At 48.1% G+C, this 14,046-nt stretch overlaps 1 long non-coding RNA gene across 1 annotated transcript in view; it reads right to left on the bottom strand.

The window, feature by feature from the left end:
• Positions 1-12,608, bottom strand: part of LOC107499366 — a 29,154-nt gene extending 16,546 nt beyond the window's left edge. The window contains exons 1-2 of the long non-coding RNA XR_001594241.2: positions 12,320-12,608; positions 11,911-12,082 (exon numbers count right to left, since the gene is read on the bottom strand). This is a non-coding gene — a long non-coding RNA (uncharacterized LOC107499366). The remainder of the gene's footprint in view (positions 1-11,910; positions 12,083-12,319) is intronic.
• Between the last annotated feature and the right edge of the window lie 1,438 nt (positions 12,609-14,046).

Genomic DNA, 14,046 nt, shown 5'->3' with positions numbered 1-14,046 from the left:
GGACTACTGGCCAATATTACATTTTGATAACTTAAAGAGCAGAAAAAGTTACGAATTACCAATGGAATTAAAAAGTTTGAACAACTCCTAAAGAAAAACACGATTTTGACTTTATGTAAAACTTTCCCTGAAAAGCTAACACCCTCCCCCACATTCTTAATTCTCAGAAATATTTTAAATGCACTATAGCTTTTTGTCTCGGAGGCAGAAGAAGATGGCAAGAAAGGGGGGAGAAAAAGAAGAAATAGAAGAGAGGGGACATCATCGCCATATTCGGTGACAAAAAAATATGATTCTATCTAATATATGTTTATTGGTCAAAGATTTAAAGATGTATAATTTCTCTCAGGAATGCTGAAGAACACCATCTAGAAAAATAAACGATGACTTAGCTGAAATCATAAATTCACTTAAAAGCGCAATTAATGCCCAACGCTAAGCTACATCTAGATAACTCATGCTGATAAAAATACCTTTCTCCAATTATTTTGTTTCCAGCATAATTACCTCGTGTCTTCATTCCTCAAATCTTTAAACTGTACTCTTCCTCTCTGCAGTAATGTCATAGAAAAACCTATAACACATTTTTATTAACCTGACAGGTCTTTCACTAGACACCTACTGTGTGCCGCGGGATATGGCAGTGGCTGGGACATAGATCTGCCCCCATGGGGCTTACACTCTGACGGGGGAGACAGGCAATCCACAGGTTCTATTGAAAAGTGCTAAATAAGCAACATCTGATTTAATCGTCACAACTCCATGTGAGGAAACGAAGGCTTGGAGAGAGAGAATGGTGTCTACCCAAGGACTTGGGAGAGTCGAGGGCAGAAACAGGATTCGGAGTCAGATATGTCTTCTCTTAACACTTGTGTCACCCAGCTACAGGTTTTCAACAGCGAAGCAGGCGGTGTGCACTGAGGGGTCATCTGTGTGGGGCCGGGAGGGGACATGGCTCAGCTCTGCCCCTGAGAGTTAGAACGGCATCTGCCTACGGGGATTAGCGCGTGAGGCTCCCAGGTCCAAGAGCACACCCAGCCACCCACCGGCATTCATTATGACGAACACATTCTCCCAAACTCAACTCTGACATTCCGGGGGGGGGGGGGAATCATTACTAAAAATCATAATTAGATCATGATAATAAAAGTGAAATTCCACAAAAAGATGAACATCACCAGTCTACGGCCACGCCACCCCGAACACGCTCCTCCCCGTCTGATCTCTGAAGCTAAGCAGGGTTGGGCCTGGTTAGTACTTGGACCACCTAGGAAGACCGGGTGCTACGGCCATAAAAAATTTTTTTTTTTAAATTAAAAAAAAAAAAAGATCATCACCAGATCCTGTGATTTCCTCGTGGAGGGAAGAAAAGTTAGGTTTGGGATGATGGATTCCGGGGGTGTTTCCCCGACCCTTTTTATGTAGAGTGCCCATGGAGGCCGATTACTGGAATTTTCGGGTGGCCATGGAACTGGGGGTCTTGTTTCTTTATCGAGAGTGGAGCTGGCAAGGCTCAATGATGCGGAACGTGGAGTGAGGAATGAAAAGGCATGAAAGACACTTTGCTCGAACAAACGTCAAGTCAGCACTTCTGTCCTAACTCAAGGCAGCATCTAACAGAAACCAGAGCTACGTCAGGCCAGGGGCGAAGGCGCTGCCCGCGGCACGGCTGAGGCCCCCGCTCTCCGGCCTCTCCTGGCGAGACTTTGTTTCCCGCTTCTCTGAAACACGCTGTTCGTTTGGCAACAGCCAGGAGACAGGAGAACCTCCCACCGCAAATGTTGATGTAAAGAAAATGTCCTCAGCGACCGGTGTTTATCCGGGTATTATTTCCTCCACCTGGGTCAAGTTCACCAAGTGGGCGGGAAGGGCCGTTCTCTTGCGGGAGCTCAGCTTGCGTTGCCCAGATACGGCTCTGGTAGTCAAGAGAGAATATAAATCTCATTGTTCCTCTCTGCGCTCAAACCGGAAAAATTCCAAATTGCATCCTATCGCCGAAACCCCATGAACGAACCGTGTGCACTTGACCTCGGTGTGGCTTGCCGAAGCTTCCTCCGACACTGGAGGCAGCAATCAGGAAGATGCCTCAGGGTCTCTCGACCTTGTCCAGCGTTCGATGAGCCCTCGGACCCCGCCTCTCGGCGGGCGTCCGTCGTGGAGCTATCACTCCTCATTGCTGGGGACAGGAGGGGCAGACTTCCGCCTCCCTCTTTGCAGTCGAATGGCTGGCGTGCGTTCACCCCACCCTCATAAACTGACATCTGGGGGTGCGACCTTCAGTGTCCCCTCATTCCAGGACACGTTTGGCTTCCACGGACCAAAAATGAAGAGGAAATTCAAAAAAATAACAATAAGCACGTCTACCGTCTCACGCCCACACTGGCACAATGTCCTCTGCTTGCTGGATGTCGCCGGTGTTTACTGGGTTTCGCCGGCTCTGGTGCCAACGATCTGACATCTTGACAACCTAAGAACTGCTAAGAGCTCGTTATTATTTCTCTCCGACCCATGATAGAGCGGATCACTTTCTACAACAGCTACCCTTCTGAGGCAGCCAGCCAAAATGCCAAGTGCGATGGCCGTTTTCATATAATTGATCCCCTTCTGTCTTCTCCACACAAGACTACCAGAATGCCATCGCATGGTAGCAATTTTCAAAAACAGCTAGCTGGAAAAGGGTCAGGGAGGGATGTCATGTTGATGAGCCAGTCCTTCCCTCCGGGTTGCTGGTTGGCAGTAAAATCCAGAACATGCGTGCCCGGGTGCCCAGCCTACGAGCCTCACACTGCTAAGTGTTATCTAGCCACATCCGTGGCAGCCTCGTATTACACAAAGAATCAGGCCACCACCTAGCTGCCAAGAAGAGCCTTGGAAAAGTGCACAAAGTACATTAAAATCAACAAAAAGTCCTCCCATGTCACAATATTTGGATAGCTTCTCACTTCTCCAAGCTCCCCTCAAAAGCCACCCCTGGCTAAGATCCGATACTCCTGGCTTGAATCACACAAGCAGATTCAAACTTTTGAATGAACCACTGAACAGATACTAAGCTCCCTGCAGGCCTGGGAACACCGCCCGGCCCCGTGAAGACAGAGCCCGGATCTAGGGGCAAAGCTTAGTCAGGACGGTCACCAGAAAGTGGGTTTACCAGCCGCCCACACCAGACCTGCTCTGTGGTTCTTTGTCCTCCTAGCTGATGCCCTTATCCAAGGAAAAAAACAATTCCCACCTTCACATCTACGCCAGTCTCTGGGGGTCTGAAGACAAAGGCTGTCCAGCCCTCCAACACCTTCCCAGGCTCGAAGCATCACCTTTACCTGACTCCTGTCATGAAAGCAGGTGGCCACAGCAGAAATTCAAGGGCATCACCATTGAGAGCCTCTCCAGACAGTGAGGCCCGGCTACCAGGAAGGAGAAAAAGGAATAAAAACCTGTTTTCATTACTTTCTGGACCAAAATGAGAGAGAGGGGAAGCGAGCCCTAGAAGAGAAATGGTCTTCATCATCAAAATGTGTTAACAAGGCAGCACCATGAGACTTCTCCTCGCCGCCAGGCAGGGAGTCCATAGAGGGGCAAATGGCCATCCTCCTATAGGTTTCAGAGCAGAGGAGTCGTGTGCATTTGTGCGGCATTTTTAAATCAGTGAAGCACCTTCACATACAGAAGTTCATCTAAACTCTCACAACCCTGAGCTGTTACACCCACTTCGCAGATGAGGAAACCGAGCCCCCGAGGGAGAGACGGCTCGGAGTCCGAGGCTGGACCAGGGTACCAGTGGGCCCCGCTGCGGGCACTTCAGTAGAGAGGTGAAAGCCGCAGGTGAGACATAAACAAAGCATCCGCCCCCCACCCAGAAGCGGGGGTGGGGCCCAGGACTGTGGAAACAGGACTTCAGAGAGTGATGTTTACTCTTCCTCTGACCATTCAAAGAGAACAGTCCCTAAGCTGACGAATTCTCATTTTCAAAGGTGATTCATAAAACATTGTCTCCAAAGAGAAATCCACCCAGAAATGTGAGATGAGAGAGTTGCAGACAAAGGGCCCAGCTGTTCCTTGAATGGGTCTGCGGCTCGGCTCCCCACAGGACGGCAGCTTCAGCCAAAATATCAAAGGACTTTAAAGGCAGCAGCTCACCTTGAAGTGACTGCAACAGGACCCAGGCTGCAGATGGAGACAGGGCGGTGGCAGCCGGAGGTCAAGTCCACCACTCAGACGCAAGACTGCCTTCTGACTTTGCCACAAGGCTCGCAGGGCCACCCCTGTGGTGCTGACAGCAGCCCCCCGCCCCCAGGCTTCACGGCAGGGGGGCCCCCATTCTTTTAAATACAAATATGTTCCCATTAGATTTTCATAGTTCCAGGGGAAGTGGCCTTCGGGGACAGAGCCATAGAGTGAGGGATGAAAACGGAGCCAGGAAGGAAGGGGGTGCTGGACGCCCACCTACTCTGCCCCCACGTTCCCCCTTACCTCTTCACCGCTTGGGGGTAAAAAGCACATGGCCCCCAACCTCACAGGGCTGGCATGCGGACCTAGTCTTCGCCAGCGCCGGCCGGCCTGGGAGGAGGACTCGCCAGTCACTGCGCTGGTAGGTAACCCGCCCTTCACACTTCAGCCTTGGGAAGCATCTGGTGGTCAAAGCCGAGAGGGGGTGGTGGGGAAGCCCTTCTGCTAACAACACACACCTACTCAGAGGCTTGCCCAGCCTGTGGATAGTTATAGCCGCCACACATCGAGACAAGACGCACAAGACAAGATCATCAGCCATCAGAGACCAGGTCTGCTTCTCGGCAGGGCGCCGAGGAAGCAAATTGAGTGACCGAGCAAGTTTCTGATGAAAACATCTGGTCAGAAGCAGCGGGAAAGACCCCTTTCGGCCATCTCCACGAAAGGGGCCTTTTTCTGCGACAGGCCTGCAGTTTTTGTCATTTGAACCAGTGCATTTAATGGTATCCCACAAGCCTCCTGGCTCTGGGTTCAGCATGCTTGAACTTGAGACAGGAAGACTGGAACCCATCCTACCAGGATCCGGGAGGACAGGGAACCCACCAGGAGATACGCTGTCGACCCGCCTTTGGTAGAAAAGGTTGCCCTCATGTATTAAAAACAGCAGGGCGACTGCAGAAATAGCTACATCCAGTAAACATACTGCTCCCCACTCCAAGCGACCTCCTCGCAGCCACTGAGACCCAGGACAGTCTGTCACGTAGGTCCCTAAAGCAAAGAAAGGCATAGCGACATTGAGGTTTTGTGGTGAGCCCAGAGGACGTCCGTCTAGAGCCTGCTTGTTCTGTCTCACCCGGTGGCTTTATCCCAACATGGCTGTGGTTTGGGCTTCAAACAAGCTGAGAGATAAGCAAATACCCTCCCTCCGAGGTTAGATTTGACTGCCGCCAGCATCCAGTGTGCTTCATGAACACCAGCGGTATAGCAGAAAGCCACATTTCACCCACACTCAACCACAGAACCCCTGTCTAGACTAAACCAGAATTGAGGCAGAGGATCCCATCCAAAGAACAAAACTAAATTGGCTTAAAAGACGATACGACCAACCTCTCAGCCACTGACCCTTTCGAAGACGGAAATGTGAGGGTTAGGGAAATCAGATGGGTAATTCAAACCACTATAAACGCAACCAGACATCACAAATGATGTCTTAACAATACCGGAAACAAAAGTTACAGGATGGGTGGATTGACTAAATCGGCGCCATGTCTAATTCAGTAGTCACTAGCAACATGTTGCTATTTACATATAACTTTTAATTCATTAAAATGAAATCAAGTGTAAAGTTGGGCTCCTCAGTCACACTAACCACACATTTCAAGTGCTCAGTAGTCACGTGTGGTTTGTTGGTGGCTGCCATATTGGACGACGCGGGTATAAAACATTTCCATCATCACGCAAAGTTCTCTTGTACAGCACGGAACTAAATGCTAAGACAGAGAGAAGGATGGGAGTTTAAAAAGAAATCAAAGGGTTTGTTTGTTTGTTTGTTTGTTTCATTCATAACGTAAGTATCTACTGTGTACTGTCTGGGAGCTTGTTGAAGGTATGACTCAAACGCAATAAACACGTAGATGACCTGATATGAGACTCCAGGAGTACGCAGGCCAAGGATGTCCCATAAAAAGGCAGTACTATGTACATGTGCCATGGGTAATTATTTTTGTAATTGTCATGGCTTTTTTAAAATAAGCTGAATGCAAACCTTTCCAGGAAAGTTTAGCTGGTGGACTCACGTGCATTTAGATAACCTGTTTTCCTGATTTCTGGTGAAATGATTTTGGACCTTCCTGAAAAGGAACAGGAATACAGCCCACTTCCCAGTTTTAGAATATATTTATTTGTTGGCCCTCTTCTGCCTGTAATTGCTCATCGTCTACTAAAACTCGAATCTTCTAATAACGTAGTTACTCTCTTAGCACTATAATGACAAACGTCAGATTCCTGAATGTCATGTGAAGGGTTTCCATAAAGTCTGGGAACAAGTGAATGAACACACTTGTTGTCAAGGCCATCTTTAAACTCTTAGAAATAGCAGTAGCTACATTTCCAGATGTTATCAACACCTCGCATTATGATATTTGGGGGTATTAGAATATCTCTCTTAGATGGCCTGTTAGTGTCTTAAAATTATGGCTTCTTCCCTTACATCCTTCACACCGCTGCCTGGAGGGTGGCGCCTTCCTCTCTCTGAGAGCCGTGTGCTCGCTCCTCTTCTGTACCTAACGTGTGAGCTGCTGCCGACAAGTTTCCTGCAGACGGTGCCACCCGAGGTCCATTGATTGTGTGGACCATTGAGAGACAAACTAGGCCAATCAGCTCCCCTGGGCACTTGGAATTGAATCACAGAAATTCTGAGTACTGACAGACATGGGAAAACCCAAGAAGCCTAACGCTTTAGCAGACACATTTTTTTCCCAGTATGCTTGAAAAGCTGAGGTCATTTTTATGCTTAAATTTCTGGATATGCATGCTTTCTTTACAATAAAAATAGGCAAATTTTGGGGAAGTAAAGTCGTTTTTCACAGTGTAAGTTAGTACTGTTTCTGCCTTTATTTTAGACACATTCCGTTAAATTGATTTTGTTACCAATTACCTCCCTACCAGAGAGAAGACAGAGTAATTAGGGGGATCATTTAATAAACTATATGAATGTCTAACCAATGTATGGTATACTTGAAACTAATAACAAAGTAAAATTTTTAAAAAAGGATTAAGAATGAAAAATAGAAATATATAGATCCCTAATTTAAAAGATAAAAAACCATAAATAATTTTGTCAATAATTTGAGACCTTAACTGAAATACATAAATACCCAGAAAAATATTAATTGTCAAAAATGACTATAAAAAAATAGAAACTTGAATGGTCCTATAAATATTTACAAAATTTAGTCGCTAATTTAAAATCTTTCCTCGGTTGGATGACAAGTACATGGGGTTTATTATACTATCCACTTCATTATTTGCTATGGAAAATGTCAAGTTGATGCAAAAGTAATCGTAATTATTATTATTATTATTATTTTCCATAAAGAAATGTTTTAGCAGGTAAGTTTTATCAAACACTCAAGAAAGAAAGATTCTAATCTCTCATAAAATTTTTCTGATACTAGCAAAAGAGGAAACAGCACTCTGTCTTATGCTAATGTAGTCTTGATCATCGGAAGCAGATAAGGATAAAATGAAAAAGGAAATTTTAGGTCAGAGGAGCTATACTGGGAGCTGTGGCATATCTGTGTAGAGGGGAAACTCCATGGTGACTTTGCCCTTCACCTAAAAGAAAAGCCATACTTCACATACAACGTTTTATCATTCGTCCGCTTTTACACTTAATTAAACTCCAATCCTTGCACCGTCACCTGATAAATCCACACTTTCGGGATGTCGTTGTGGATGAAAGTGAAGACTAAGGCCTGTCCTACACCTACTGTCCTGGCTCCCAGAGGCCCAGGGAGCACATGGCGGGGAGGGTGCCTCTGGCTCATGTGTTCCAAGCAGAAATCCTAAGCAGAGCGAGCAGTGAGTACGTAGGTAGCTCCTAATGGCTTTGCTGCTGCTCAGTCCCCACCCCCAGGCGACTATGCAAAGACACTATTGGGTCTGAACAAATCTCATAATCAGCCAGGTTCGCCCCACAGCAACCCTCAGGACAAGCTGATGCCTTTCCCCTGCTCCTCTCATCAGAAGGAAGCCTGCCCCTCACCGCCCCTCCCCCCAAAGGCGTTACATCAGAAACACATGGGGGGTTGGGAGGTGCGAGCTGTCAACTGCTTTACCCCTGCGTCCCTCCTGTTAGCAGTGTGGCCTGTCCTACACCTACTGCATCGTTAGCCCAACCATATACTATCTTGCTAAGTGAGACCAGTCTTAGTAACCTCGGGAACTAAAACGTTGTTGGAGGCAGTGATTTCTCATCACCCAAGGCTCGATTGTGAGCAGGGACAGGTACGAAGTATCTAAGGGGCTGTGAGGTGGCCAGCCCGAGAGTGAACAAGTAAGTCTGGCCACACCAAGTTAGACCAAGATGAGGACGGTTTTACTTGAATAGGCCAGGGGTTTTTCTAGCACTTTTTTTTTTAGCAGCAGTGCCATTTTTTTCTTTATTTAGGTATAGCCGGTATACAATGTTATATTAATTATATTAGCTGCAAGTGTACGATACAGTGATTTGACATTTTTATACCTTACAACGTGATCACTCCACTAATTCTAGTTGTCATCTGTCATTTTGATGAATAAAACTTTACGTAGGTCTTCAGTACATAAAATCGACCCAATCGGAGCTGGTCTTCCTGAGGCAGGAGGATGGAGATCCTGAGGTTCACCCACTTGCCTCCTCTTATCCTCTGCGTCCACGCCTCCAGACCCTAGGCCCAAGCCCTCAGCACGGTGGGCCCTGGGCACACAGCTCAAAATCCACTGCCACACGCCCTAAAGTTCCACTTAAAAACCTTTGTCACAGAGTCATGCATAGTTTAGGGAAGGAGGTTTATGTAAACCAAACACTCTATTTGCCAATGAGAATGTGGAGGGAAGAAGAATCTTCCTGGCTTGTTTGAAGTTCACAGTCACCCAGTGGCAGATGCAGAAGTGTCGTATGTGTATCTTGACTCCTACCTCCTCCTGTATCCACCGCACCCTCCTGAAGCTTTCATCAATCAAATAGAAACTCCTGAACCTGTGTCTCCTGATGACCCCTGTATCATTAACTACTCCCATACGTGACTGCCGTGTGTCCACATTTTGCACAACTGTAAGGCCACGTTAGCGGAAGCGATGAAGCCCGTGGAGATAAGTGGCCTGCCCACACGCACGTCCTCCACCAAGCGTCACCGAGGTCAGAACCCTCCCAGAAATTACATGAACATCTGTTGAGCCTGGGGGCAGGTAAAACAGGGCCAAGTAAAGGGAATCAACAGAAGGTCGGAACAAGGGAGGTTGTGGGGGTCCTAGGAAAGAGCCCCCTGTGCTGGAGAAGGGTTAACTGATGGGCAATCTCACCAGCAGGACCCAAGGGCCGGAGGAGGATGACGACTCCAGCTATAACAAACGCCTCTGCCTCGAAGCTGCCCCGAGCTCGCCCGCATGGCAGTGTGCACATGACTTGGGAAAGAAAAGGGGTGTGGAAAGCAAAGCATTAAGAAAGCAGTGGGCCCTAGAGGAGCCGGCACCCTGCACCTCTGCAGAGGTCTCATCTCCCCGCAAAAGACAGAGCTTGGAAAGGCAAGAGGAGGCTGAGCCTCAGACACCACGAGACCAGGAGGCGGCGGGCACCGTCTCCTCCTCCACCCCCATTCTCCAGCCCCCAAGCAAGTGTCAGCAGCCCCCGGGAGGCAGACCCTGCAGTTCCAAAAGCAGAGCAAGCTCTCCTTGCACGTCCAGTGTAGAAAACAGCAGAAAATCACACTGATTGGCCCTGCTGTGTCACCTGACAACTCCTGGGACCAATTACCATGGTGGGAAGGACATGGTACCATGAGTGGCACACCCTGAATCAGGATGCCCATTGGCCCTGAATCAGGGCGCCCATTGGGCCAGCCGGCCCCCCACGACCAAACATGATGGGGGAGGAATGGCAGGACCCCAAAGATGAAGAGAGGTTCAGTTATGGAGGGAACCAAGCTAAACAGACCAAACAGCAGACACCTTAGCTTGAGAAATTCCTAGACTGTTACCTAAAAAAGGTAAAGAATAAAACATCAGAATTAGCCGATATCATCTTAGAGAGGAGCATCTGAAAAGAATATGCGAAGCCGAGAATTTAAGAAGGTGTTGTCACATCCAAGCAGTTGATAAGGAAAAAAAGGAAGGAGCTAAGACACCCAAAGAATGAATTACAGGGATGAAGATGACGGGACTAAGCCAACGGCCAATAAAGCTACCCCCTGGTCCCGCCTCCCAGCGCTACATACGTTAATTCATTGTATCGTCCTGAACCGCCCTGCATGACGGATGATTATCTCCCGGCAAGAGCTGCGAGATCTGGGTTTCACAGGGTCAGATAAACCAAGGTTATTCCCATAGTTACGGGAGAACTGGAATCAAACCCAGGCCTGAAGGACCTCAAACCCTGTCCCTTTTACATCCCTCTGGTCCTCGCCCCCTCCTACGCCACACTGTCTCCACGTTCTGCAGAGTTTCAAAGCCAAATTGCGAGGGTTCGGGAGCCGGTGCATTTCTGAAAACACAATAATAGCCATATTGGAGGTTAATATTCAGTAACTACTTAGAGCGTAGCTGGGATGGAGAGAAGAAAACACCGGAAAGCCAGGAAGGTGGAAGGCAGCGCTTCCCGGGCATCAATGCCGAGAGCTTCTCTGGGCGCTTGTTCGAGCTGAGCCTGGTAGCTTCTCATCCCCAGGGGTTCGGGCTCCTGGTCCGGGGCGAGGCCTGGGGATGACAGCTTCAGCAAGCACCAGGGATTCTGAGTGAGGCCCCTGACACAGCGGCGTTCAGAAACACTAGACATACACCGGGGAGGATTCCTGACAACTGAGCATGATAAAAACAGAAGGAGATGCACATGTTCCGATGCTCTGAGGACTGGAGAAGAAAAAGAAATGTGTCCAAGGCCACCACTGAAGCGACCGATCCACTTTTGAAGATGGAGATCGTCTTTGTCCCCGAAAGAGAATATTCTGGAAGAGCTAGGCAACTGGTAAAGGGAGAGGAGAGGGGGAGGTGCCTCCTGCATCGTTAAGTGGCAAAGTACCAGCCCTAAGCTAAGCCTTAAAATAATTATTAATACTTGATCTGAGGTTATAAAAGAGTAGAGAAAGAAAATAAGAGGAAAGAATGCGCTAAGTCAACGTTATTGATTTACACTCTGAAAGAAATGCCAGAACTATTATTTAGATGTCAAAATAACTCTGAGAAGACTCCAAGGCTGTTTTGATCATTTGAAACCGAATCCCTGCCTTCTCTGAGATGGGGCTTTCAGACACCGAGCCTCCTTAAATACCACCGCGATGCTCCAAACAGCTCAGATTTCCCCTTCAAAGGTTATACCGTGTTAAATTATATGCAATTTCAAAAAGAACAAGTCGTTGTCCTCCTTTGTCCCCTTCTCTTAAAAGCATGTTTTGACTAAGATTAATTTATAGCCCGAGGAGATTTGGGGAAAGGAAAAAGCCTTGAAACTGCAAGTAAAAATAACTAAGAAATTTGGCCGCTTCTTAAGTATCAAGTGGCACTGTTTGGGGAATAGGACCAGATCTGCACAGGGCTGCAGGTAAATGGACTTACTGTGGGATTTGCAGATCCAGTAGACACTTTGGGGGAGAAAGTCCTACCTAAGTGCCGCAGGCCAGGAGCCCAGCGTGTGGCCATCGGCTCAGCCTCGTGGCCGTTCATCCAAGAGAAGGTGGTCGAGTAGGCAAAGGGCCCTCATAGGACGCTTCTCACCTCACCGGGGTGTCAAGGCCAATTAGCTGCCCCTGAAGGAACTGAGATGGGACGGGGTTGGGGGGAAGCGTGGGCATTCTGCTTTCGGTTTCTGGAACGCAGGCTCGTGTCCCGTGAAGAGTTGCACCTGGACCGCTCCTATCACAGCGACCGAAGACGTGCTCATCTGTTTCTATACCAAATAAGAAAATTATTTACCTAGTAAGATTTTTTCCGTAATAACTTATCTTTTTTTTTTTTAAGTATCACCTTCTGCTTTTTTTTTTTTATGTTTTCTTTATACATTAAGGAATCTCTTCATCAGTCATTTACCTAACACTTGCTTTACCAAACCAACATAGCTGATTAGTAAGTGAGGGCGCCCCAGGAGAGCGCTCGCGGCGGATGGTGCCGGGGTTCACGCACCCACCTGAGGAAGACGCACATCCTCTCACATGCGGTCACTTTGGTCCTTCTGCCTCCAGCGCTTTTTGATGGTTCAGATGCACAGTCCTGAAAGGAAAAGATGCTCTTGGTGGAACAGGGGATGGATTAAGCGGTTGCGCTGAGGCTGTCAGCTGCTGGGGCACCCCCTCCCCCGCAAGTCCTTGCGTTTCAGACTGTCAGGGCCACCCTAACAACATGCGCCAGTCCGGAAGTGGCTTAAATGACAGACATCTATCTGCTCACGGTCCTGGAGGCTGGAAGCCCAAGATTAAGGTGTTGGCAGGTTGGGTTTCCGTGAGGCCTCTCTCCTTGACTTGCAGAAGGCCACCTTCTCGCTGTCCCCACATGGCCTTTCCTTTGTACACACATCCCTGGTGTCTCTTCTAAAAAGAAAACCAGCCCTAGTGGATTAGGGCCCACTGTTGTGATTTCATGGGATTAGACAGAGTTTTCCACAGAAACAGAACCAATAGGATGCAAGTAGATACGTAAGAGGAACCTCACTTTAGGAACTGGCTCACGTGGTTATGGAAGCCGAGAAGTCCCACATCTGCTAGCCTCAAGCAGGAGAACGAGGAAAGCTAGGGCATCATCCAGTCCACGCTGAAAGCCCTGAGAACCGAGGGCTGATGATGCAAGTCCAGTCTGAGTCCGAGAGCCCCAACACCAGGAGCGTCAGCGCCCGAGGGCTGGGGCTTTCTCGGCTCAAGCAGAGAAAGTGAATTCGCCTTTCCTCTGTCTTTGTATTTGAAGGGGGCCCTCAGTGGGTTGATGATGCCCACACATGTGGGGGGTGGGGGGGAGGGGCAGGGATTCTGCTTTATCCAGTTCACCAATTCAAATGCCAGTATCTTCCAGAAATGCTCTCGGATGCACTCGGAAATGATGTTTTACTAACCATGTGGGCATCACTGAGCCCGGAAAAGCCGACACGTGAAGTGAACCATCATCACCATTTAACTGTAATCATTACCTTACAGGCCCGGCCTCTAAACACGGCCACACTGAGGGTTAGGGCCGCAACACGTGGATTTGCAGGGAACACAACTCGGTCCGTGACAGAGGATACACCAGAAACGTTCCCAGAGCCAATTATTAAAACCCTTCAGAAGGGTGGAGACATTCCCGGTACCACTCTGTTTGAAGTTGTCCCATAACACCATCGATGCGCATATGCCACGGGATGAACCATCCCCCTGAAATCAACTACATATAAAAGCACTGTATTCGTGGGAAGGCAGCAATTGGTCCTATCTATACCCTCTATTTTTAAGGTAACTAAAAGGAGCTTCCACTCAACCAGAAACCCTTGGACATTCATTTAAAATTCAAGTGATAAAATATATTAAAAATACGCGTCTTGGAAACCAACTGTATTTACCTTTTCACGGGGAAAAACGCTGTGGATTTGTCATTTAATAGATAAGAGACGAAGGCTTTTCCCTCAATAGCGTCATGATCTGAAAACCCGCCGCTGTTAAACCCTAACAGGTGTTACTGTTTCAGTAAATGATGAGACACAACCCAGAAGGCACTTAACCCAAGACGTATGAAATCCATGCAAATCGTCCAACACGACTTGCGGGTGAAGGAGGTACAGCTTCCGGCACTGAATCGCCGTGGGCCCGTGGTACTCGTCCTCTTTCCTCGTCAAGAGACGTACGTGACTGCACAGCTTCATAGCTACCTGCTCTCAAACGGGATTACCAT

Source organism: Rousettus aegyptiacus, unplaced genomic scaffold, assembly GCF_014176215.1.
Source record: "Rousettus aegyptiacus isolate mRouAeg1 unplaced genomic scaffold, mRouAeg1.p scaffold_m13_p_4, whole genome shotgun sequence".
In the NCBI taxonomy this organism is placed as follows: Eukaryota; Metazoa; Chordata; class Mammalia; order Chiroptera; family Pteropodidae; genus Rousettus; species Rousettus aegyptiacus.
Note: the sequence above shows the minus strand (reverse complement) of the source record. Positions and strands in the feature narration are given on the sequence as shown.